The sequence below is a fragment of the Urocitellus parryii genome, chromosome 4 (genome assembly GCF_045843805.1).
Source record: "Urocitellus parryii isolate mUroPar1 chromosome 4, mUroPar1.hap1, whole genome shotgun sequence".
Lineage (NCBI taxonomy): Eukaryota > Metazoa > Chordata > Mammalia > Rodentia > Sciuridae > Urocitellus > Urocitellus parryii.
The window spans coordinates 112,263,277-112,288,672 of NC_135534.1; positions in this window are offsets into that span (position 1 = coordinate 112,263,277).

A 25,396-nucleotide genomic window follows, 5' to 3' on the forward strand; every position below is an offset into this window, starting at 1 on the left:
GATCCCACACCTATGATCCCAGCTACTCAGGAGGCTGAGGCGTGAGGATCACAATCTTGATGCCAGTCTGGGCAACTTAGGGAGACCCTGTCTCAAAATAAAAAAAACCCAAAAGATCCGGAAGTATAGTTCAGTGGTAAAGTGCCCCTTGGTTTGATTCCTAGAATGGGGGAAAAAAAAAGAGGAAGGAAGGGAGAGAGGGACACAGGGAGGGAAATCACAGTTTGAAATCATTTAAGTTACATATGGGTGAGAGAAATGGCCATTCCCTGAGTGGGTCAAGACTTCCCAAACCCTCTGTTACTAGAGACAGTGTCTCATTTGGTAAACTCCAGATTCCTTTGACCTTTTGGTCATGTTTTGGCTTAAAGAATAAAGGGCTGATGCAATGTAGGTCAGCAATTGAGCAACTACATCCATTTACCTAATGGCAATGTTCTAGAAATACAGATTTGAAGATAAGATACAGTCCCTTCTCCACACATTGTTCACATTCTACTACATGAGACAAACAAGGAAAACAACCTGGTGACAAAGGCTACCTCAGAGGCAAATCTAGGCTGCTTTCACTGTGCAGAAGAAGAAACTAGAGAGGTCAGGGAACTTACCCTTTGTAGATTAGCCCCTGAGAGCAAGAGGAAAGGATTCTAGGCACAGGGGGTGGGGGAGGGGGTGGGGGGGGTGGGGGGGGTGGGGGGGGTGGGGGGGGTGGGGGGGTGGTTATGTGGTAATCAGAACATGGAAAAGTAGGTGCTGGGACAGTAAGTTGGACATGTCTGTAGTATAGGGTGTACGGGGCCTGAAAGTCGGGGAGAGGGGTCTTGGAAATATGGATCACAAAGGACTTGCACGACATAATCAGGAATTGGACATTATCCTGAATATTCTGACTAGCCACTGAAAGATTAGATATTACAAGTTTTATAAACTACGAATACAAAATCTTCTTCCATAAACCTTATGAATTCATTTGGCCTCCACTTCAATGTATTCAGGGTTGGGGGCTCTCGATTTCCTCTAAAGCTGCCCACTTTGTTGTTGGATGGCTATCAATCTTAGAAAGTTCTTTCTCATATTGAACCAAAATCTGCCTCCTCACAATTCCTACTCATTTGCGTCTAGTTTTGCCATTTGTAGCAACACACAGAAGGACATTTTAAAAATATATGAAGGTACCTGTCAATCTTTCTCTCAGTTTTCAGTTTTCCAAGCTTCCACATTTCCACAGAGCTCCCTCATTCTTTGTGCATTTCATTGTTTCTCGACTCCAGTCACAGGTATCTAGACGAACTGAACTATGGTTTATTAGTGCATCTTTTAGAATTGGGTGTTAAATTATTGCTCATAATTCTTCAAATCTGCTCTGAAAGACATGGGATACAGAGATGCTATTATTGCTGCTTTTGAGCTGGACAGATAGGATCTTCAGTGATTCCAGTGACCTTAGTTTGATACCAGTCACCTCTCACTCTGCTTTCAAAGCTTTTGATTAATAAAGCTTCTACTTCTCCTGCACATCCATTGCTGCCAAGTCAAATCTCCACTGTACTTTGTATATGAAATTTATTTTTAAATCGAAACATAGGACTTTGCATTTGTATAAATTTTATCTTGTTAGTTTGAGTCTAACATTCAAGTTTATCATTTTTAAAAGTCTCAATTATCTTTCCTATGATATTTGTGGATCTCCTTTCACATTTGGTAAGTGTTCTTATCCAAATCACTAACAAAAATATTGGCTGGGAGAAAACTTGGTAGCATTGGAGGCCTCCTTCAATTTTTGGTAGCATTGGAGACAGCTTCAGTTTTGCCTAATGACCCATTTTACAAGATTATTTATAAAATGGAAGATTTATTAAATAATTTTATTTAAATAAAGGTATACCACGTGTGGCATTTCCTACCACTGGCATCAATAAGCATATATTGTCAACCTCCTAACTGCTAGGCTCTGTTAGGTGTGAGGATACAAAAATGGCCAAGGCGGGCTGGGGTTGTGGCTCAGTAGTAGAGAGCTTGCTAGCATGTGTGAGGCACTGGATTCGATCCTTAGTGCCACATAAAAATAAATGAATAAAATAAAGGTATTGTGTCCAACTACAACGAAAATTATATATTTAAAAAAGTGACCAAGGGGTTAGTTTTGTCTTAGAGAGCTCACATCTACCAGAGATGATGAACATATATATACCAGTTTCAAAAATAATATAGATATATATTTAAAATATGCATTACTCTGATTTGTATTAGTGGGATATAGAGATTCAAAATATAATATGTAACATATCATATTATACATTTGCAGTATTGAAGTATGTCAAGAACCTGGAGAATAAAGAGATTAATTTTTCATAGGAAAAGAGAGAAAGAAGGGCTTCACAGTAGAAATGACCTTTGAACTGGGTCTTAACAGAGATATAGGCATTTTGTGAGATAAATGGATAAGGGAAATAGGAAGAAATTCCAGAATGAAGAAAAAAGATAAGCAAATGATGAAGGAGCGAATGTCCTTGGAAATGTTCAGGAGTGGCATATATTCTAGTGTGGGTAGAGCACCAGGCTCAGGGAAAAGGGAATCAGAGGACAGTTTGTGAAGGGTCTTGAATGCCATGTTAAGGAATTTGGGCTTTATCTTACAAATGAAGGGTTCAGCTAAATCAGAAATCTTTAAGCAACAGCATAAGATGATCAGATTCATGAACTTCATAACTCTATGCACAAGGAAATAAATTCAATTTGGCAGAATGATCTTTGAGAACCATTTTTTTGTTTACTGAAACATCTATCTAATAAGTACTTCAATCTTTTTCTGTGTGTTTTGTCCTACTTTTTCAGTGTCTAGGTATTTCCTGACTATTATTTTGACCTTTTGGCCTCTTGCCTTTTTTTTTCCCTTTTGACCATTTGTATTCTGCCTTCTGCTGGTTTATGTTTACCCACTGCTTGTTTTGACCTTTAGTATTTAATATCCTCTGACTGGCTTGCTAACCAGATAATGAACTACAACAATCCCCTGACCCTCAGTCCTGGATTTGCCTGCACTTTGAATTTCCCCCTTGATTTCAGTTGCCCCATTCTGTTGTGACCTCTGCACTTTGTGTCCTGCTTTGGATCTAACTGGGTCTCATCCTTGTGCTACATTCTGACTCACTTCTTTTATTCTAGCTCCCTGACATGTACATTGTACCTGTCTGCTCACTTTGGATCCCAATTCTGACAATAAAATGCAGTCGCTCCTTTCTAGAAGCTATGGTATCATTGAAGAGAAAGCACGAACAACAAGGAATTGTGTAAGTTATAATTGATTGGCAAATCGGATGCACTAACTTAAAGCGCTCTGCGAGTTTAGAGAAAGGATTGAATGGAGAAATTCAAGAACCTTGGGAGGAATGTTCCTTTCTAGGCAACTCCCTTTAAGGAAGATTTGGGTATTTGGGATGTAGACATTTCCTTGGAAGGAAGAAGGGAAATATAGGGCGGAACTTCCTCTGGACTTCCCTATCATTGGCTCCAAAGCTGCCTATGTTAGAGGAGCTACCTCGTCTGCCATCTAGTGGTTGTTGCCATCGAAACCTTACCCGCCTCAAGGAGAGAGCAATTTAACGCCATTTCCAACTTAAGCACCATATCTACAGGGCGTGAAATTAGTTCCAGCAAGCAGCAAATTTGCTGCTAATAAAAATATTTAGCGATTCACTTGTCTTTAAATCAGCAGCAGAATATTCTTTTACTTGCATCAATGCTTGTTTCTCCCAATTCTAATATTTGATAATCAAGCTAGAGTTGTTTAGCTAAAGCTGTGAAACAGCAAGTTCTTCAGCTCTGCAAAAATTTGAGTTTCCTGAGCAGGAATTTGTATTTTTCTTCTTTTGGTCAGAAATAGGCCTAGGTGATCCTTGGATCATGGAAATAGAGTACTTTCACTGGTTTGGGGTCTTGGAAATAAGTTTTCATGCTCATCCATCTGCCCAAATTAGTTCTCAAGTCATTGCACATGGAGAATCTGGGATGCTAAAGGAGGACACGATTTCTATCTCATGTTTAGACACATCTTTACTCTGCCTTAGTGCCAAACTCATTTTAATTTCCTGCCTTTTTTTTTTTTTTTTTTTTGGTGAGAGTTCTCTAAAGATCCCAGAGATACTGTAGAATTCTAAAACACTGTTTTCATTAATTCAGCAAACATTCATTAGGCACCTACCATGTGCATTCATTCTAGATCTTTCTTTTGGGACAGAAGTATCCCAAGGAGCCTAGTGTGAGAATAAGATGAGAGGCGGACCTGGCCCATGACACCTCTACATTAGGTTGCTGGAACAAAGAGCCACACTAGCTCTGGCATATCCTTCTTTTCCTTAAGGAGCTCATAGAAGGAACAAAGAGCATCAAACATTATACCTCTTATCACCTGATGGCCTGTGGGCCTCTGTTGGAGCAAATGTCTTGTCTCAGAATTCAAACAATTTAAAGAAAGAGTGAGGTGGCCTCTAGGGATTCTGTCTTCCACTCCAGAGAAGCCCTGGCTGGATCACTTTTGTTAGGAATCAGCCAGCATGAGATGCTGAATGAAAGCTGGCCTCTTGTTAAGAAAGGGCCCAGGGCAGGGCTGATAAAAGAGAGTTAGAGTGAAAGATGTGAGGTATACTACCTACTTAGCACTAACCTCACTGATAGAAGTACCAGAGAGGGTAAAATGGAGAAAGGGAGTCATACTTGGCAGTGGCCAAGAGACCATCTTGGAGGCTCAGGAACAGGAGACATGTCTCCATGTACAACAGAAAGGGGTACTATGGTTTGGGGATCAGAGCATGTGGTCTCCATCCATTCTTGGATCTTTTCTCAGGGTCATGATTTTAATATACCCCTTTTTCCCCTTGATATCAGTTTCCTCATCTGTCAGACAGATGAACTTGACTCCTCATCCCAGGTCCCCTTACTACATTGAGAAGGGTGGGATGATGGCAGCACTAAAGAGCTGTGAGAGACTCACCAAAGCGGGCTATGAAGAATGTCTGGGTTCCTCTTGCAATGGAGAACATGACAGCATGCTACATCAAAGTCAGATGAAGCAAGACTCTTCTGATGGTAAGGGATACAAGACAGCAAGTGATGTCACTTGCTCTGGATGCCGCTATGTAACTCCCCCATCATGTTTCAGTCTAAAAATCCCAAATGTCTGGGACTCAGTGAGTGTCTACTGAAGTCCCTAATGATAAAAACTTGAGGATTTTCTTGGAGTTAAAGTAATGGAAATTACCAGGTGCAAATTGTTGGGGAAATATAAAAAAGGGAGTATAAACTCTGTCAATTTAGTAATTAAGCAAGAACCAGAATAAAGATCAGAAAAAAAAAAAACTTAGTAATTAAAACAGAAATAAAATGCTCTACGATCCTGTTTTTCTTTCTTACATGTTAGCCTGCAATCAAGTTAGACTTTCTGGGAGCCAATGTCCAAGGGAAGTGTGGATGACCAGGAGAATGCAAGTGGCAGATTGCTGAGGTCATCCAGGACAGAGCATAGCTCATGGCCACTGGGGAGCAGGAAACAAAAAAGCCAGATAAAGAGCTATGAGAAGATTTGGAGAGGAAGGAGGAAGCTGGCAGATGGAAGTCTTGAGGTCCTCCATGAGCCCCTTGACCATAGAGGCAGCGCTGACAAGCTAGGAAAGCAATGACCACATTGGAGCAAGGACATGGGCCCTCTGTTGGGCATACTGATCCATTTGCACCTTACTAGCTGCTTCACATCTCATTGTCTTTCAGGTCAGCTGTTCATGTCTCCATTTCCCAGTCCAGCAGCCTTGCCTCCTCCAGTTACCACAAGGGCAAGAGGTCTTAGGCCTTATTGCTGGCAAGTGCCAGAGCTGGGTCAAAAATGAAGCAGCTTCTGAAAATGGAATAAAGATGCTTCTAGGTATCAAATTCCTGTCTATCCCTTGGGCATTTCTCATAACAGCAGGCCCATTGTTAGGGTTTCCAGGGTCTTCCTTGAACTGTTGCACACATAAGGTAGACCCCAAGCAGCACTTTTGAAAAGTCCTGATCAAAATAACTCCAGGAGGTTGACAATTTCAAACCTAGGCTGAGCACAGTATAGGATCAGAATCAATAGTCAAAAGGCTGTACAGATAGAGAGACTAATGCTCAGACACATTAAATAATTCTGCAATCTCAGAATGCAGGACACGGGTGATAGGATAGTTCACAAAACAGCTGGCCATTTGCATTTCTAAGGGGTTAAATTGGTGAACTTCCTTAAAATTAGATATTTCAGAAGTCAGGGATCAACTAGTTGATTTTTTTTTCCCAAGGAAAACTTAATTACCTCCCTAGTCCTTGCATCAAGGATACAGATCATTGAAATCAAAACTGGATCCTGTGTACTAAGAGGAACCAGTAGCACAAGCAGGACAACTAAAAGAAATGTCAATTAGGACACTCACCTTCCAGAATGGAGGATCATGTGAAGTGTCAAAATGAGAAATGGAAGCAACTTTCCTTAAGAACAGCGTGACTTCCTAATAAGAAGATAGACATTTATGTCAAAATGCTTAGGTTTGAATCCTAGCTCTACCTCTTCCTGGCTGTGTGAGGATGTTTTTGTTTTGTCATCTAGAAAACTAGATAAAAGTTACTTACCTTAAAGTTTTATTTAAGGCAATGAATGTTAGATATTAGTCCCTCTAGTGATTGAACCATGACAAATGTTTACAAAGCCTTTTAAAAAGAGACATAACATTTATATGAGCTCTCTCTGTTTAACGTAACTCAAAAACTTAAAAAGAATAAAAAAATGGACTCACTGCACATTTTTGATATTTAAGCTTGGTGAAGGTGCTGGGCCATCCTCCTCCCCATCTATTTCTTGTTGACTCAGTGAAATCCCCTTAATGGTTATTGTAAGGCAGGGTTTCTCAGTCTTGGTACTATTAGCATTTTGAGCGGGGTAATTCTTTGTTGGGGGTGCAGGGCTGTCCTGTGGATGGTAGGATGTCTAGCAGAATCTTTGGCCTCTGCCATCTAGATGCCATAGTAACCATATTGTGATAACTAAAACTATCTCTTAACTGCAGGGGCAAAATCACCTCAGTTGAAAACCATGGTTCAAAGTCTTTCTTTCTTCCACAGACTTGTAACTTACCTTCCAATACCCACTTTCAGTGGATAATATGCCTTCTGTTTTCCTTAGAAAGAGGGCATCTGATGCAGGGGCAGTGGTGCAAACATGTAATTCCAAAGACTTTAAAGTCTAAGGCAGGAGGATTGCAAGTTCAAGGCCAGCCTCGGCAACTTAGCAAGATCCTGTCTCAAAATAAAAAAATTAAAAAGGCTCCAGTGCCGAGAGAGAGAGAGAGAGAGAGAGAGAGAGAGAGAGAGAGAGAAGAAGAAGAAGAAGAAGAAGAAGAAGAAGAAGAAGAGGAGGAGGAGGAGGAGGAGGAGGAGGAGGAGGAGGAGGAGGAGGAGGAGGAGACGACAAGATAGTAGGTTTTTAAAAAATACCCCATTCTTACCATTCAAAATTCATCTGGATATTCACCCACCCTTTCCTCTTCCCCTTTGGTCTAGACTTGCCCTCCCTCATTTCCTAGACTAATTACTACAGGTATGTCTTTTATTAAAGGTCAGCCTAGGCACCAGCCACCCTGGTGTTCACTGCTGTTCGTGTTGCATTTGTCTGCTCTTTAGCCATCTGTCTTTGCCAAAGCCATTTCTTTTTTCTAGGCAGAACCTCCAGTATTTTTAAATAACAGTTTTGGCTACCTCAGCCAAAGCTACTAGCCAGTTTTTTTTTTTTTTTCTTTTTCTTCTTCTTCTCCTTCTCCTTCTCCTTCTTCTTCCATTTAATCTTCATGTTTCCCTGAAAAGTAAATACCAGTCTCAAAATTTGTGAGCTTTCTCTGATATCTGAGGTGTGGTCAGGTAGACTCAGCTACCTCCCCCTCCCTGATATTTTAACCCCATGCTTCCAGCTTCCCGTATTTACTCCAGGGCTGTTCCTTAGGGATCACCTAACTGCCAAATCCAGGGGCCTTTTCTTGTTCTTTAATTTTTCACTTTCTTTAAAGCTCTTAATGCTGTTGACCATCCTTTAGTTGAAAACATTCCCTCCTTTGGCTTTTAATTTCTCTGGGCTGAAAGTTGGGAGAATTAATGAAAGTGGTTTCTAAGGCTTCCTTGGGTGCTGGAATCTTACACATTTCAAATCCTCTTAGCTTCTGTTTGCAGTCAGCTGCAGTCAGAATATGGTACTTTCAGAACCCACAGGGCATACCAAAGGGGTGGGCAGACCCCTCGGCAGCAGATGTTGCCTACAGGAATCTAACTTTTTCAAGCTTTGCTTATTTTCCGCGGGTACCATCACTATTTGAACCCAGACTTAAAACCGCAGAGTTATTTCGATTCTTCTTATTCCTCTTCCTGCTCCTTTTCCCCCTCCCTACCTCCTCCTTCTCTCTTCCTTCTCTTTCTCCTTCTCCTTTTTCTTTTTTAGTAGGTTTTATGTTTCTGTTTCCCTTGCTGTCTGCATAATCAGATCCTAAATCTGGCTTCCACAGTATCTTTCTTACTTTTGTCCCTATCAGCCACTACCTTAACTCAGGTCTTCATATGATATATATCTCCCTTTATTTTATTTATTTATTTTTACGGGGTGCTGAGGGTTGAACCCAGTACCTCACATATGCTAGGCAAGCCCTTTACCACTGAGCCAGAACTCCAGCCCCTCTCATTCTTTAATAAATTAATTTTTTCTCACAGCATTTAGCTCCCTATTTTCTGAACAACATTATGCTTCTAATGCCTGATCCCCACACCCACACCCACCGCAGCTTTGACATTGCTTTCCTCTTCTGGAGGATGACAGCTTAACTCTCTAACATCTCTCTCCTCTTTTTCCCCCACCCCCACTCCTCCTCCCTTGATTCTCCTAATTGATCACTATAGAATTTTTATTTAAATTGGTATTCAGTATAGTATTATGGTAGGGAAATAGCACTTACAACGAAGACTTGTAGTGTAGAGTGATGACATTTCCTTTCTTGCTTTTTGTTTTTGGTTTTGGTTTTTAAGTTAATAGTGGTGCTTTTAAAATTTGCTTAGTTTTATGGGTACCTATCACTAAGTCTGCTCCAATCTTTCTAGGAGAAATATAAATTCCCTCCACTTTGGCCATGAATATCAAATAACTTACCAGTTCTCTATGAGTTCAGTTTAGTTTTTCCCGGGGACATGCCACTGGTCTCTTTCTGATCCTGGGTCATCATCAGGCTGCTGCTTTTTTGTGCAGCAGCATTTGGGGGATTTCTTTCAAGCCCCTCCTGTGAGCCTCTGACTTCCTGGACACTATACCTGCTCTTTCTTAGTGTCTTCTTTTGTTTGTTTTGTTTTTGCTGTGCTGGGGGTTGAACCCAGGGTCTTGTGCATGCCTGGCCAACATTCCATCCCTTCACTGTACCTCCCTGACGTTCTGATTCTTTTTCTTTGCATACCTCCCTTTTTCTTCTCTACATTTTGGGACTTTCTTCTCCTTACTCTCTTCCCTTCTCTCTCCCACCTCCCTTTCTTGCTATCATTTAAATATTTCTGTTTTTAATATATCAGCTTTATTGCAATACGAAGGTCAAAAACTTCACCCATTTATGTATGTAAATGGGCTGGATGTGGTGATGCATGCCTATAATCCCAGGGACTCAGAAGTCTGAGGCCAGAGGATGGCCAAGTTTGAGGCCAGACTCAACAATTTAGCAAGACTGTGTCTCAAAATAAAAGTAAAAAGGGCTGGGGATGTTGCTGAGTGGTAATGTACCCCTGAGTTTAATCCCCAATACCAAAATAAATAAAGTATACAAATAGTTTTTTAGTATGCTCACTGTTGTGTGTTCATCACTACAACAATCAGTCTTAAAACATTTTAGCATCCCCCGAAGAGACCAATCTTATACCAATTAAGTAGTCAGACCACATTATCCCTCAACATTCTCCACTAGCACTCAACAACTGCTAATCTTCATCTGCCTCCATAAATCAATTATGGGCATTTCATATAAATAGAATCATACAAAATATGGTTTTTTTGACTGACATCTTTCACTTACCGTGATGTTTCAAGGCTCATCTATGTGGTAGCCTGCCTCAGTACTTCAGTCCTTATTAGGGTTGAATAATATTCCATTGAATGGATATACCACAATTTATTTATCTTTTAATAAGCTGGACATCTCGGTTGTTTCCATTCTTCAGTTGTTATAAATAATGTTTCCATGAAGAAGATTCTCTATGTATCCCTACTCTTCTGAAGTTTTGTAATGACATTTTTTATCCCACTTTTTCATTCACTGGCTGACACCAGACAGACTCTTTCTCAGTCTGGGGCATAGCAACCTTTAGTTCTGGGAAGTATTCTTATATATATTTTGTCTTTAATCATTTCTTTAATTCTTTCTTTTTTTTAATCTAGAATTCCCACCTGTTGGATTTTGAACCTTTAGACTGGTTCACAAATGTTCTTATCCCTTTTCTTTGATTTTCCATTTTGTTCTTTTTTCTGGGAGAGCCCTTCAACTCTTTTCCAACTTTTCTCTTTGGTATTTTATTTATATGATGCAGCTCCTTCTTGATCACTGTTCTTTTCCATAGCTTCTTGTTCTTTTGGGGAACACAATGATATCTCTTAATTCTCCTGATAGTGAAGCTATGCTTTCTGGTTTTGTTCATCTCTTTAAAGTTGCTTCTTCTGTGACCCAATCTAGACATTTCTGCCAGATTAATTTTTCTAAAGTATAGCTTAAATTACATGTCTCCTTAGTTAAAAATCCTTCCCACTTCCCCCTTTAGTATGAAATCATAATATTAGAAAAGGCTTGAAGGTTCTTTGGAGGCTCTTGATGCATGGATGCTGTCCCCAGTGACTCTTGGGCATCTCTGGTCAAGAGGTGCTCACTCCCTCACCAGTGCATCCATTCCATTATTGCAAAGGTCTGCTGATTAGAAAGTTCTTCCTCTACATAGAACTGAATTGCCACTTGTGAAACTTACAGTTGTGGACCAAAATTCTGATTTGTGACACTCAAATTAAAAGCTTGATATCTCTTTTATGTGACAGCACATATATGCTTAAGTTACTGCTACCATTTTTTTTTTCCAGATCTTCTCTTCTTTCTTCCCTAATTTTTTAGCTAATATTGCCTATTGAATAATGCCCAAAGTACCCTCTCTTGTATTTAGGGCCTTCTGTGACATGATGTGACATGATTTTAACCTTCTCTTACAATGTCATCTCTCATCTTCTTCCACTTTCTCCTTCACTCTAAGAACACAGACTGCCTTTTCATTTAGCTCATACCCTGTTCTGTTCCTGAGACACTCTTCTTCCTGTTAAGATCATTTCTATCAGGGCTGGAGATGTAGCTCAGTGGTAGGGTGTTTGTATAACAGGTGCACAGCCCTGAGTTCAATTCCTGTCACTGCAAAAGAAAAAAAAAACAACAACATTTCAATTAAAAGATTGGGAATGATTCATGCCAGATTGTTGAATCTTTTACTTTGTGGGGGATGGAATGAGTTAAAGGGGAATATGGATATCTTACTTTAGATAGATTTTTTTTTCTTAAAAAGCAATAGGATTGCTAATGATCTTTTATTTTTATGCTATTCAATGCATTTTTCAAATGCATAAAAATTAATTTAAAAAATTTTAGTTATAGATGGACACAATACCTTTATTTTATTTTTATGTGGTGCTGAGGATCAAACCCAATGCCTTCCACATGTGAGGCGAGCGTTCTACCACTGAGCTACAACCCCAGATCATGAAAATTAATTTTTAAACATTAATTGACGGGGCTGGGGATGTGGCTCAAGCGGTAGCGGTCGCCTGGCATGCGTGCGGCCCGGGTTCGATACTCAGCACCACGTACAAACAAAGATGTTGTGTCCGACAAAAACTAAAAAATAAATATTAATTCTCTCTCTCACTCTCACTCTCTCTTAAAAAAAAAACAAAACAAAACATTAATTGACAACAAATTCTATCCATCAGTTGTAATCCTTATAAAAAATAGCCTCAGAAACCTTTGATTCTTCCCTCCTTAGTTTTTTTACTCTGAATACACAAAGCATTTGGTAAGTTGCTTTCTTATTGCCCTTACACTTTGTATCATAGATATTTGTATGCAAGTCTTAACTTTTTGGCAGATTACAAGCCCCTAGCGACCAAGGATTGTGTCTTGCTCATTTTTTGAAACCCCTGCCTTATGTACTAGCTAGCAGGGGCACAGTATATTTTTATAGAAAGGGTGAGCAGGTTACTCACATTAATGTTTACTTATGTTCCTTCAGGCACCTTTCTTTGTTTTTCTTTACATGGGGAGAGAGGATTCTGAGTCCTGCAGCCTCTAGCCAGCTTTTCCTGCAGATCACAAGGCCTCTTTCCCAGGCTGAGAGTTACTGTTGGATCAGGGTCTCTCCTTCACCTCTCCTGCTTCAGGGTCTGGATGTGTGATGCTAGTCCAGAGATCCATGGGGACCCTGAAGACAGCAACAGCTCTGGAGATGGAGGGGCGGAGGGTGGAGAGGAGACCCACTAGGTCAGGGCTATGGAAGTAAACCACTTTTTGTCACAAAAGAATATTAAACAAGAGGGTGAGAGGAGGGGAGATGTAAATGAAGAGAAGGAGTGGAAAGCAGAACAATATGTCCAGCTGGCTTGCCCAGGTGTGAGGAAATATATACCTCCCCCGCACCCCACCATAAAACTGTCTTGTCCCTGTAAGGCAGAATCTGTGTCTCTTGAGTCCTGGGGCTGTCTTGGGAGCTGGAAACACTTCCCTGTCTTTCTCTGTCCGTTTCTCTCTCTCTCTCTCTCTCTCTCTCTCTCTCTCTCTCACACACACACACACACACACACACACACACACACACACACACAAATACACCATATTGTTCTGCTTCTACTGTCCCTTGTTGGACAGGATGTAATCATGTCCGGCAGCTCCTTGCAGCAAGTACTGACTTGGGTCAAAGGGGTCCCCATGCAACCTGATTCCTGAGGATGCCTCTGGTTATGAAGAGAAGAAAAGATGAGTCTTTGCTTGTTGCCCTTACACTTTGTATCATAGATATTTGTATGCAAGTCTTAACTTTTCCCTTGCTTACCACTGGCCCAAGGGAAGATTAATTGTTGTTGAGTTACAGAGAAAAGCAAATGAAGTGTGTTGGTGGGGGGCACTGCTTATTGTCACAGGCAGATGTTATATTTTTTCATTTTATGTTTTGGATTTTGGGTGCACACAGTTGAGTCCCTCACATTCTTGTTTTGGGAGGTGCTACAATCATTTTGATGATTTATTGAATTCCTATCTTCTTGAATCCTTATTTCCCCTTTCTATTTCCCTATCCCCATTTCTGTTCCCCTATCCCCATTTCTGTTCCCCTTTGTCCACTAAAGGTATTTACTCTTGATTATTTACTGTATTTCTTAGATAGGGCTCTCTGGAACAAGCTCTGAGATGGGAATTGCATGTGATTTATTCTTGAGGTGATACTCATGTGAAGGAGTAAGGCAGGTAGGACTGGACAGAAGGGCAAGGTGACCCCTTCTGCATGTGACAGCAGCTCAGGACTGAGCTGAGCTCACCCATGCTCTGAGCCCTTCAGAGTCTTTCCAAACTAAAGCAAAAGGGACTGAGACTTTTACATCCTGCAGCAGTCAGCCAATGGCCACTGGATGGGATGTAACTTTAGGTGTGGCAATTGCCTGTCAGTGCAATTTCCTTATGGGACGCAGTTTTAAACCTGATTATAAATACAGTGCCCCACTGAGGAGTTGGGTAGATTTGCTGTGAAGGGGCTAAAGGTAGAGCACCTCTGCATCCACTATAATGTCTATCCTTCCTTTTTTCTTCCCAGCACTGGGGATTGAATTCAGAGGTGCTCTACAGCTGAGCTGCATCTCCAGTCCTTTGTTTGTTTGTTTGTTTGTTTGAGACAGGGTCTTGCCAAATTTTGAACTTGCAATCCTCCTTCTTCAGCCTTCAGAATAGAGTAGCTGGGATCACAGACATATGCCACCATACCTGGCAGTGCTTTAAATTTCTTCTCATTTCCTGCTCCCCCAAGCCCAACTGTTTTGGCGCACTATCCATGTTGCTATAGGAGGAGCTAGTCCATTTCTTTATACTACCGTACAGTGTTGTTTCATTTGTGTTTGCCAGTTTACCCATTCATTCCTCAGCTGATGGACACCCAGGTGGCTTCCTGTTCTTTGTTACCATGATCAGCAAAATGAGGGACATCCCTGTGCTCCTGTGGGAGAATTTCCCCAGAGTGTGTTTACTGGTAACAAGGTGGCCATTCTGGGTCATAGGCTAACATGCATTCTCATTTTACTAAATTCTACCAAATTATTCTCCAAAATGTCTGCACAGTTTTCACATTCATCAGCTGTTCCAGGGCCTCTACTATTTGCTGGCTCTTGGCATTATCAGGCTTTCTAATTTTTGCTCATTCATTAGATGTTAAGTGGGATCTGACTTGGTTTTTCGTTTTCCTTATTCTTGAAATTAAGCATTGTTTCAAATACTTGCTAGTCATGAAGACCTCCCTTGCTATGAACTACCTATTCATATACTTTTCTTATTTTTCTATTGTTTCCTGGTTTTTTTTTTCTTTTCTTACTAATTTGTTGGAATTCCCCAAACCATTGTCGGTTGTAAATGTCTTCTTCTAGGCATTACCCATCTGTTAACTCTGTCGATGGTGTACTTCACTCAACAGAAATCCTTAATTTGGATGTAAAATCTATCCATTTTCCTCCTTATGGTTTTGCTTTTGGATCTTGTTTAAAAAATCTTTCCCCACTTCAAGGTCACAATATCCTATCATATATTTTGTTCTATTAGTTTATGGTTTTATCTTTCACATTTAAGTATTGAATCTATATAGTTTATTTTCCTATTCAATAATGAAAGAGAGATCCAGATTTACTTTGCCATTTGTGAAATAATTCATGTACCCTTTCATTTATGAGGCCAGATTTATCATCCGCCAGGTTTTCATGCACCTATCAGTTTGCTGCTGGACTCACTCTCTGGTTCCACCAGCCTGTTTGTCTGCTCCTGTGCCAGTTCCACACTGATGTAATAACTCTGCCTTTGTGACATTTCTCAATGCCTGATATAGTGTGTTCCTTGTTTTTGCTCTTCTGTTTTTAAATTGTCTTAGCATTAGTGAGTCTTTTTATTTTTCCTCATAAATTTTAGAATGTTTGTTGAGTTCAGCTCCTTTCCCTCCATAACCATATCTACTGAAATTGTGATTGGAATTAATTACATTTACATGGTTAGTTCAGGGTATTGACATGTTCAGTTGTCATCACTTACATGAGTATACAGATTCTTCAACTGACACAGGTTTTTTCATTTGTTTTTAACTAGGGTTTAAAATCTTTCTCCATAAAAAGTCTTGAATATTATTTGTGAATTTCCAAATGCCTTACATTTTTGTTGTTGTTGTAACATTGGACTTTTAGCTTATAAAAAGGAATTATATTTTATTCTCTATTGGTAAGATAGATTGATATTTCATGCACTAGAGGATAAAATATCAAAAGAATGCAATATTTGAGCAGCCCCTTACCTTTTAGTATCCAATAACTACTCTGAAATTGCTGCTGTGTTCTGAAAATATCAAGTGTCTGAATTGTCTACTAAAATGTCACCAATTTAGGGCTAGGATATAGCTCAGTGGCACAGCACTAGCCTAGCTTGTGTGAGGCCTGAGGTTCAATCCCAAACCACCCCCCACCCAAAGGTCATGAATTTATATTTACATGCTATTTGCCAAAAAAAAAAAAAAAAAATGCTTAGTTGGTGCCAAGACACACCCCCAGTCTTCTCCTGATTCCTCTGTGTCAGAGAATTCAGCCCCAGAATGTCTGATTGAACTGGACCTGGATGAGCTTTACTAAGGCAGGTTCAACCTTGAGTGCAATTCTACTGATTGGAAAGTTGGGCCAGGGCCAGAGCAGGAAAAATTGACAACTGTCTTCCCCAGACACCATTAAGTAATATTGTTTCTGTCTCATTTCCCAGACTAACTTGGAAGGGAATCCTGGGAGGCCAGTGAACAAAGAAGGCATAGCTGGGCACGGGCAGAGCTGCGGGGCATTTCCACAACCTCATGTATGGTGGTAGGCATCCCAGCCTTGTTTCTCAACAAAGCAAGGTGCCAATGGCCTGAATACACGCGCCCTGTTATATCCTCTTCCTTCTCTGATATTGAGTCTTCTTTTAAACACAAGAAAGGTGTCAATTCTTTAATTTCATTTAACTCAATCATGCAAATTTAAAAACCATCTGTCTTGAGTTAGATGGTTTAGGTTTACGATGTTATAGAAAAACTTCTTTATGGTTTGCACACTTTAAAAATAAGTTATTCCACATACATTTTTGCATTTGACCCATTATCAGGTTTGATACTCAGCACCCCTGAGAAAGAGAAAAGGCACATATCTAACTCTTTAAAGCTGAAACGAACAGACTTGCCCAAGTCGTCCAGATTCTAGGCTAAAATTTTTCCATTCAATCTTTTTTCTCATAGTTAACTAATGCCCAGACCCTTTCTAAAAGGAAAAATATCCTCTCGGCATCTAATATTGACTTGAGTTATTTATAATGCAACCTTAAATGTACCAAAAAAAATAGGTATAACTTCCTAATGTTTATTGTTTGTTCATAACTAAGCTTTAATTAAATGCTAAACAAAATTCTAAATTTAAAAACTTTTTGTTAACAACTGTTGTCCAACTTGAAACATAATGTTGAGATCCTGGCTCTGACCAAGCACACAGCCCTGACTGCTCGGTTGCAAGCCCTTTCTCCTGGCATGCTTGGCCTCTGTGTGCTTCACTGTTTCTCTGTATTTGAACTTCTTTCTGCAGGACGTTTGTTTGCGTAAGCATTATGACACGTTTGGCCTTCACTTGCCACAAATGCATCATTTAAGCATTGGGTCTGCCTGTGTCTTTTGCTGGTTTGAAGTTCATTTCTTCGAAGGAAAAGAGAGGAATTCCTATTAAACCAGATTTCCAGCATGAACTGTGGTGGATAGAGCCCTTTGTATGAAGCAATCAAGTGATCCTCAAGGGCAGAATGAATCATTTCTAGATTTTGGGTCTTTAAAAAAAAAAGATCAGATGTTCCTCTTTGGGGAGGGGACATAAAGAGGAAAATAAATACTGAAGAATTCAATTTTGCTCTGTGAAGGCCTCGTCTCTGACAAGCCGTTAATCTATTTGTTGATACTGTGAGAGGAGAATATCCAGCAGGGAGAAAATTAAAAAACGCTCAGCGCCAGTTGCTACCCTGATGAATCTCATCCAATTATTTAACAGGACACTGCTGGGTATACTTTTTTTTATTGTTTTAATTTTATTTTATTCTCTATTGCTTGTCATATCATTGTAAAAGTTTTCTGAATTAAAAAAAAAGTTCTCCTTGCTGTCTACCCTTTTTCATTTGGCAACCATTGATTTTTTCTTTCTTTTGCTTCTGTCTTTATAACAGAGCTAGAATTAATGTAGGGTGATTATTGATTTATGTATTTGTTTATTTACTTACTTCCTGGAATGTAGAATTTTAGAGGTTGGATTCTGAGAAGAATTTTAAAGCATCTCAGTTGCAGTAGGGGAGTTGAAGGTGAGAAAGAATAGTTTAAAATTGCATGAACTGTGAAGGACACACTCTCCCCCCATGGCCAGACTTTGAGCTGTCTACAGTTTCAGTTACCTGTGGTCTGCAAATGTTCCATGCAGAATTCCAGAGATAAACAATTCATGTTTGAAATTGTATGCCATTCTTAGTAGCCTGATGAACTCTCATGTCATCCCACTCTGACCCATCCAGGATGTGAATCATCCCTTTATTCAGAATGTCCACTATGTAAGCTACCCCCTTGCTAGTTACTTAGTAGCCATCTCGGGTATCAGGGGACTTTGGCTTTACCATAGTACTTGTAAATAAACCTTAGTACTTGTCAAATAAACCTTATTTGACTGAAGAGTGGCTCCAAAGGCACAGGAGTAGCAAGTGATGCAAAGGAAGCACTGGGGCATCAAACAGGAAAGGACAGATCAGCTTTGCTGCAGCGTGGCTGCGCCATGCAATGTTTAGGAAAGATGTAGCACAAACTGAAATGGGCTCAGTACTGTCTGAGGTTTTGGGCTCCCACTGGGGAGGCTTGGGAGCCATCCCCCCCTCAGGGAGTCTATTGTACTTGGATCCCTACACTCTTCCTTTGCTGATCTTATCATTTTTTCCCCTCCACCATGAAGTACTGAGGGAGAGATGCTCTCCTGGGGCAGGAAATTCTCTCTTTATCAGTTTAGACCTAGCTGGCCCCTGGGATTTCAGTGGATGCAGAAGAGGAGTGTTTGTCCCTGGGGAAATTGCTCTGATCCTGCCTGGATCCTGGTTCTCTCTTAAAATCACTGGCACAGGTGACTTTTTTTTTTCTTCCCCAAATAACATAGCATCTTTTCCCAGCCCCATCCTTGCTGGAACATACTGGTTTCACCCTGTATGGTTTAGACTCTATGGTAGGCTTTAGGTCCAGGAAGAATCTACCCTCTTAGATCTTGTACCCAGGGGTTGGGTGTGCCAGGTAAAATACAGGCTAACCAGTCAAGTGAGAATATGAGATAAACAACAACAACAACAAAATAATTATTTTAATCCTGAGGAGACAGACTTATGGGCCTGTTCCTGTCCACTTTCCTCTGCCACACATGCTCCCTGTGAGTTGGATTGTTCCCTCCGGCTCCCTTTGCCTTGGAGCTTCTAACCTCTAGCGATCTTGATTCCTTATTGCTTTCAGCCATCTCACCTCCATCTGGAAAGCCAGGCTCTGCCCTGCTCAGGGCAGCAACTGACATGTGCAGGGAGCCAGGCTGGAGCAAAGTAGAGACCCTGACCCCAGAGCTCCCTACTCCATGCTCCATACCCAGCACTGTTCTGTCTTGTGAGGAACCTTGTGCTCCTTGGTCCTAGTCCCTTTGATGGGGCATAGCCCCCCCATTCAAACAGCCACCCCCTCTTCATCTCTGGCCAGGACACTTGGAGTATGGTCTGCCTTTGCTCCTAAGAAGGGGTGCCCCTGAAGGAAAGCCAATGTGGCTCTTTAAAGCTCAGGCAGAGACATGGTAGGGTTTAAAGCTGGCACTGCCCTAGCCACAATTCTGAGAACATGCCTGATCGTCCCCATGGCCCTATGGACTGTACTTGCTGGATTTCTTCACTCTCCCCCAGAAGGTCCCATGAAGACCAAGGCATCTGGCGGGTTTATCCCTGCCACTGTATTCAACATTCTCTCCTTCTGGGCCCTGGTTGTCATCGCCCTTCCCTATCACTGTTGAAGGATTTAGGGTTTCCGTTCCCTCGAACACACAGATTATTGTGGTGTGGGTGGGGCAAAGTCACCAAATTTAATTGAACAAAATCCTCACAGCTAACAGTTTTAGTTTCGTGCCTTATGGGGCTGCAGAGGAACAGTCAGGATGGAGAAGCACTCGGGGAGAGCTATTGTCTTGGAGAGAATTCAACCAGTAGTTTTCACCCCGGCCCCACCCCCCTGCTTTGGGCTGAATTCAGCTAGTCATTTTCCAACCCGGTTGTGTGTAGAGACACACTGCAGCTTCTTTGATCCCCGCCTTCCCTGCTAACAGACAAACTGCTGCCAAAGCTTCCAGCTCCTTTCTCCATGGTGACCAAGACCCTCATTTCCATTTAATCTCAGTCTCCCCCTCCCCTACCCCTACCCTCTCCTTTCTGTGAAGCCTGGGTATTTCCTTTCTCTTCTCTCTCTCTCTTGGTAAGTGATTCTCCCCCAAGTTTAAGGTATAAATGTCAATGTGTCATGGCTCCTTCCTTTCTACCGTATCTGCCCTCTTCTCTCTCTCTGCCTATTTTCACTGGTCACTCCCAAATCTTTGCTTTTTGCTCGTTAAACACATTCCTTTTAGTGCCCCCGCCCCCTCCAGTTCCTTTCCCAGCACTGCCAGAAGGGTAGGAAGGTGCAGAGCAGGGAGCTGAAGGCAAGGTCCTCTGCCTCCCATCCCCCTCTATCATGGCTCTGCTAGGACTCTGGGATTTCCCTTGGGGAAGTTGAGTCTGCAGCACCACCTCCCCCAGCAGTGGTGGCCAAGCCCTTCAGAATTCTCTTAAACAGTCCCTGGAATCTGCTGTTGCTGGAAGATTCCCAGGTGCCCACCTCTCCCTCTCTGTCTGAAGGCAGGTTTTGCAAACAGGTGAGTGGAATAACTGGTCAGCATGGAAAAGAGCTGGCCACCACACCATGGTGAGATTGTGGAACTCAACTCATTCAAGAATACTGGCCTCACTGGCCCATCTTGGAAATTCTGTTTATAGATTCCCTCTGGCCTGAGGCCTTTTTGCTGTGGGCATCTGTTCCTGATGCACTTTTTATGGTCCAGTCCTTTATCAGCATACAAGTATCCTTGTCCAAGTTATCTTACTTTTCCTCTTGGTGGTGATGTGATTTTGATTGTGCAGAAAGGGAAACTGGAGCTCAGAGATATTAAATGTATTACCCAACATTTGAACAAAGAAGTAACCAGTGAAGCCAGGACAAGAACCCAGGTTATGGAATTCCATGTTTCTTTTGCCTTCTTTCTTCAGTCCTCTGTGCAAAGAAGTAGAAAAGGGAGGAGGCTGCACATTCTGGTGCAGGGCAAAGATATTGAGGGGAAGTTTTAATTTTTTTCCTTTTGTCACCTCCCTTCACGACCAATTTACATTGTTGTACAATGCTAATTTGTACTGTTCTTGTTAATGTTTCTTTATAGATGTTTTAGTTATGTCTGCCTCATATGCGCATCTGAATTTTTTTCTTAGACTCTGAGCTCCTTGTGGGTACTTTCCACTGCAAGACTCCTCCAGGGAAGTCTGAACAGACTCAGCACACTGTTCTCCAGCAAGGGCATGGGAAAATGGTACTGATACCATTAACACTGGGGTAGGTAGAAACCCAACTTGCTCTCTTGCTTTTCCATCTTCCTATTATACCCCAGCCAGCCTTCCCAGCCTTCTTGTTAGCCTTTGTAAGAAATTAAAATCCCAATAATCAAATCAGTCCTTGTAAATTCCCTAGAAGCAGCTCCAGAGCACCAAGGAGCCCGCAAACCCCAGACTCAAATCCATGTCAAATTTCATAGATATAATTTAAGCTGGGATCAAAAATCCACACTAACCTAGTAACTAAGGCTGCTCAAAATGCAGAGTTTATAGTCCATCTGCCTCTCTGCTTCAGGGAGTCTGTATTAAATTTATTGCAAAGTAAAACAAATAAACCCAGGCAAAGGCAGGGTGGAAATCTGCATACTCGTCAAGAGAATTAGCAGCCCTTTCCGGTTAGGAAGGCTGCCTCTCAATTTGCATCTCTAAGGAGTTGTGACTGGGCTGGGGGCTGGGATGAAGTGGTGGCGACCGAATGAAGACTCGCAGCGGGACTGTCCCCTGCCGGCTGACCACAGAACTGCAACCCTTTGACCTTTGTAGTGGACGCTTGGGGGACTCACCTGGGATCCGGCTGAAACGAGCAAGAATCTGCAGCTGAAATAAATACCGAGCAGGTGTGGGATGAGAAGAACCGGTAACAGAGAGAGGAGAGGAAAGGGCATTACGGCTCAAGCCATCCTTGTTGCTAAATTTCAGACTCAGGGATAGGAAGCTAGGAACTTAAGCCGGTTGGAGGGAGTTTTTCAGTTGTACAAACCAGAAACCAGGCGAATTTCTTGACTTCTGACCTTCCTCTTTTACTTCTACCTTTCTCTTGTGTTCTACAATCCTTAATCACTAAGCCCATAAGGCCCGGATGGAGGGGCAGGGGTTCCTGGATGGCTGTGTTGGCTTGATAAGTATCTGGCCGTGGCAAAGCCATGCCTCACTTTCAGGGCTGGGCTTAGGTTGTACAGGAAGAGCTGGCACTTCCATGGTTTTGATCCGGGATGCTTCCTGAAGTTTTGCTGCATCCCGTGACTGTCCCTACCCAGTTTGCTAATCTGGGGATAGAGTTGATCTGTAAGTCTACTTTCAGTGCTAATACTGATTTTTAATTCTATGATTCTGGTCCAGAATTCTATCACATGTTTTCCAAGGAAGCTCTGAAGATCCTAGCTACTCTCCCAGGATATTCCCATCATCCTTCAAGCCTGGATCAATGGCACTGTCTTTAGAGTGATGGTTCCCCTGACTTTGTTAAATAGGGATAAACCATTTTTCTTGTAATACCTTACAGGTAGGTAGATAGAGACATGTTGATTTATTAATGAAATCACACTGTATGTATATATGAATGTATGTATTTATTAGCCCCATTCCCTAGAATGCAAAGTTCTTGAGCTCATTAGACAAAGGGAAGAAGTAGGGGCTAGTGGGTGTCATGGTTATTCTCTGTAGTTGCCTGCTTTCCTCTGCCTGCTTTTCCCAGCCCTGCATCTGAGACATAGTAGCTTCAGAATAAGCATTTACTGAATGAATGAAAGAATGGACAAGTAAGGAATAAATGGCACAAGAACGTGAAGGTTTGACTGCACCATTTACCCAGAAACCTGGCTGTCCCACTCAGTTTTCCTTGCTCTTCAGTTACCCCATGACAGTTCTATCTAATCTATTTCCTGAGTGATTCTCAAAGCATCTCTTCTTCTCCAGTCCCTAAGAGGCAGTATCTCTTAGTGGTTAAGAACATGGACTCTGGGATTGGGGATGTAGCACAGTGGTAGAACATTTGCCTAGCATATGTGAGACCCTGGGTTCCATCTCCAGCAAGGAAGGGAAAAAAAGATGCATAGGTTCCAGAATCAGAAGGATATCAGTTTTTTATCCTGGCTCCAGCACTTAAACTAGACAGAGAGACCACCTAACTAGCCCTGACTTCTCTTTTTCTTTTAAGACAGGAGAGCATAATGGTTCAGAGGGTGGATTTACCCAGACTTAGCCAGGCTTTAATCTTGGCTTTTCTATTTGTTAGCTGAGCATCCCTGAGCAAGTAAGCTAATCTCTCTGTGCTTCAGTTTCCTCATCCATAAACTAGAGTTAATAGAATCCACTTCATAGTGATGTTGTGAGGATTAAAAGAGCTAATGCACATAAAGCCCCTAAAACAGCGCTTAGTGCCTGGTTAGCATTAATTAACACAATAAACACTAACAATTATTAATAAAAAGCAAAGGGATTTCACAGAACTGAAGGCAAGCACCAGAAGAAGAGACTGTCCTGAAAGATGCTTTGAGAGGTAAGAGGGAAGCTTCTAGATGAACAAGCAAGCATTTCCATGAGGAGTTTGCAGACATGCTGAAGACACTGCTAGGGGGCAGGAACAGCAGGCTGCTTCTCTCCACCTGCAGAACCCAAGTTGGCATTTGTCCATCAGAATCAGAAGCCTCAGTGGGGTGAGTCCAAGTTGTCCAAAGGCAGAGCAGCTTGTCCTTTGAGATCTTCAGGGACATGCTTACTTGTGAAGTTGCCCTTAAACTGAACCCAACCACTGAAGTTGTCCCTCAAACTCTTGAGCTTCGTTCTGACCTCTCTTTCTCTGACCCTCCAGAAGATGTGCTCATCCCCTATTTTAATACTCACTACTCCTGTCTCTGGGTCTTTACTCATGCAAGTGGACACCTGCATGCCCTGAGTACTCTTCTGCTCTTCACCTACAAATCCTCCTGGCCCTTCAGGTCTATGTTCAGATGGCAGCTCCACTGGGAAAACTTCTCTACCCATGTAGACTGGCCAGTGCCCCCTAATCTGTGCTCCCGTAGCACAATGTCTTTCACCTCTCCCCATATATTAGTTAATGTATACGGCCCATGACAAAGTACTACAGACTGGGGAGCTTATACAACAGAAGCTGAATTTTCTCATGATTTTGGAGCCTGGAAGTGTTGAGAGCCACAGCAGAGTCGGAATGACGCCTGGCATTTTTGCCAGAAGGAGTGGTTGAGAGGTGATGATAATTAAGTTAAGCTGTGTATAATTGCTGTGACTGGATGATGCTGGATTGAAACAGGCTGTGTATTCAGTTGTATATTAGACTCCTGCTGTCCGGCAATAGGGGGGCTCCTGTTGCCTCAGGCGCCCGCTACTTTTGAGGTCTGCGGAGTTCCTGTTGAGTTCCCCGGTTGAGCTCTTGCAGGGATTCCTGGAGAGTTCCGAGTTGGTTGGTGAAGTTCCGGTGGAGAGAGTTCCGGTTGGTGTGGTGTTCCTGGAAGGGCCGCGTAGGTGGCGTACGCAGGAGTTCGGGAATAAAGGAGTTCCTGTTTGAACCTAAAAGTGCCTCGTGGCGGCTCGGTTATTTTGTGCCCAGCCAGACTGCGGCATGGAAGTCCAAAATCAAGGTGCCAGCAAGATTAGTTTCTTTTCTTTTCTTTTTTTTTTTTTTTTTTTTAAAGAGAGAGGAGAGAGAGAGAGAGAGAGAGAGAGAGAGAGACAGAATTTTCAATATTTATTTTTTAGTTCTCGGCAGACACAACATCTTTGTTGGTATGTGGTGCTGAGGATCGAACCCGGGCCGCACGCATGCCAGGCAAGCGCACTACCGCTTGAGCCACATCCCCAGCCCCAAGATTAGTTTCTGATGAGGTCTTTCTTTCTGACTTGTAGATGGCTGCCTTCTTCCTGGGGTCTTACATGACCTCTTTTCTGTGAATGCAAGGAGGAGAGAGAGAGGGAGAGGAAGAGAAAAAACAAACATGAGAACACACTCTCTGGTGTCTCTTCCAGTGGATACCAGTCCTACTGGATCTGGACCCTACCCTTATGACCTCATTTCACTTTACCTCCATAAAGGTTCTATCTCCAAATGCTGTTACACTAGGGGTTAAGGTTTCAACGTATGAATGGTGCACAGTTACAATTCTTTCCATGGGAGCCCATTAGATGATAAGTTCCATGAGGGCAGGGCCTTGTCCACTGCCCCCATCCCACATCCCCACCCTTTTCTCCTCTTCCATCTATAACTGTTATTGATTATAGTAGAGCAGGGAAGCAAATACTAAAATATATCAATCACCAAGGTGGCAAAGAGACTTTCTTTTATAACAACCACTGCACCCTCTTCTATTTTCATGCCTACCCCAGTACTCACTCCTCACCCTCATTCCATCTCTTGGCAATTTTTTCATCATTTATTTTATTTTATTTTTTTTCGGGGGGCGGGTAATAGGGATTGAACTTGGGCACTTGACCACTGAGCCTCATCTCCAGCCCTATTTTATATTTTATTTAGAGACAGGGTCTCACTGAGTTGCTTAGTGCCTCGTCATTGCTGAGTCTGGCTTTGAACTCATGATCCTCCTGTCTAAGTCTCCCGAGTCACTGGGATTACTGGC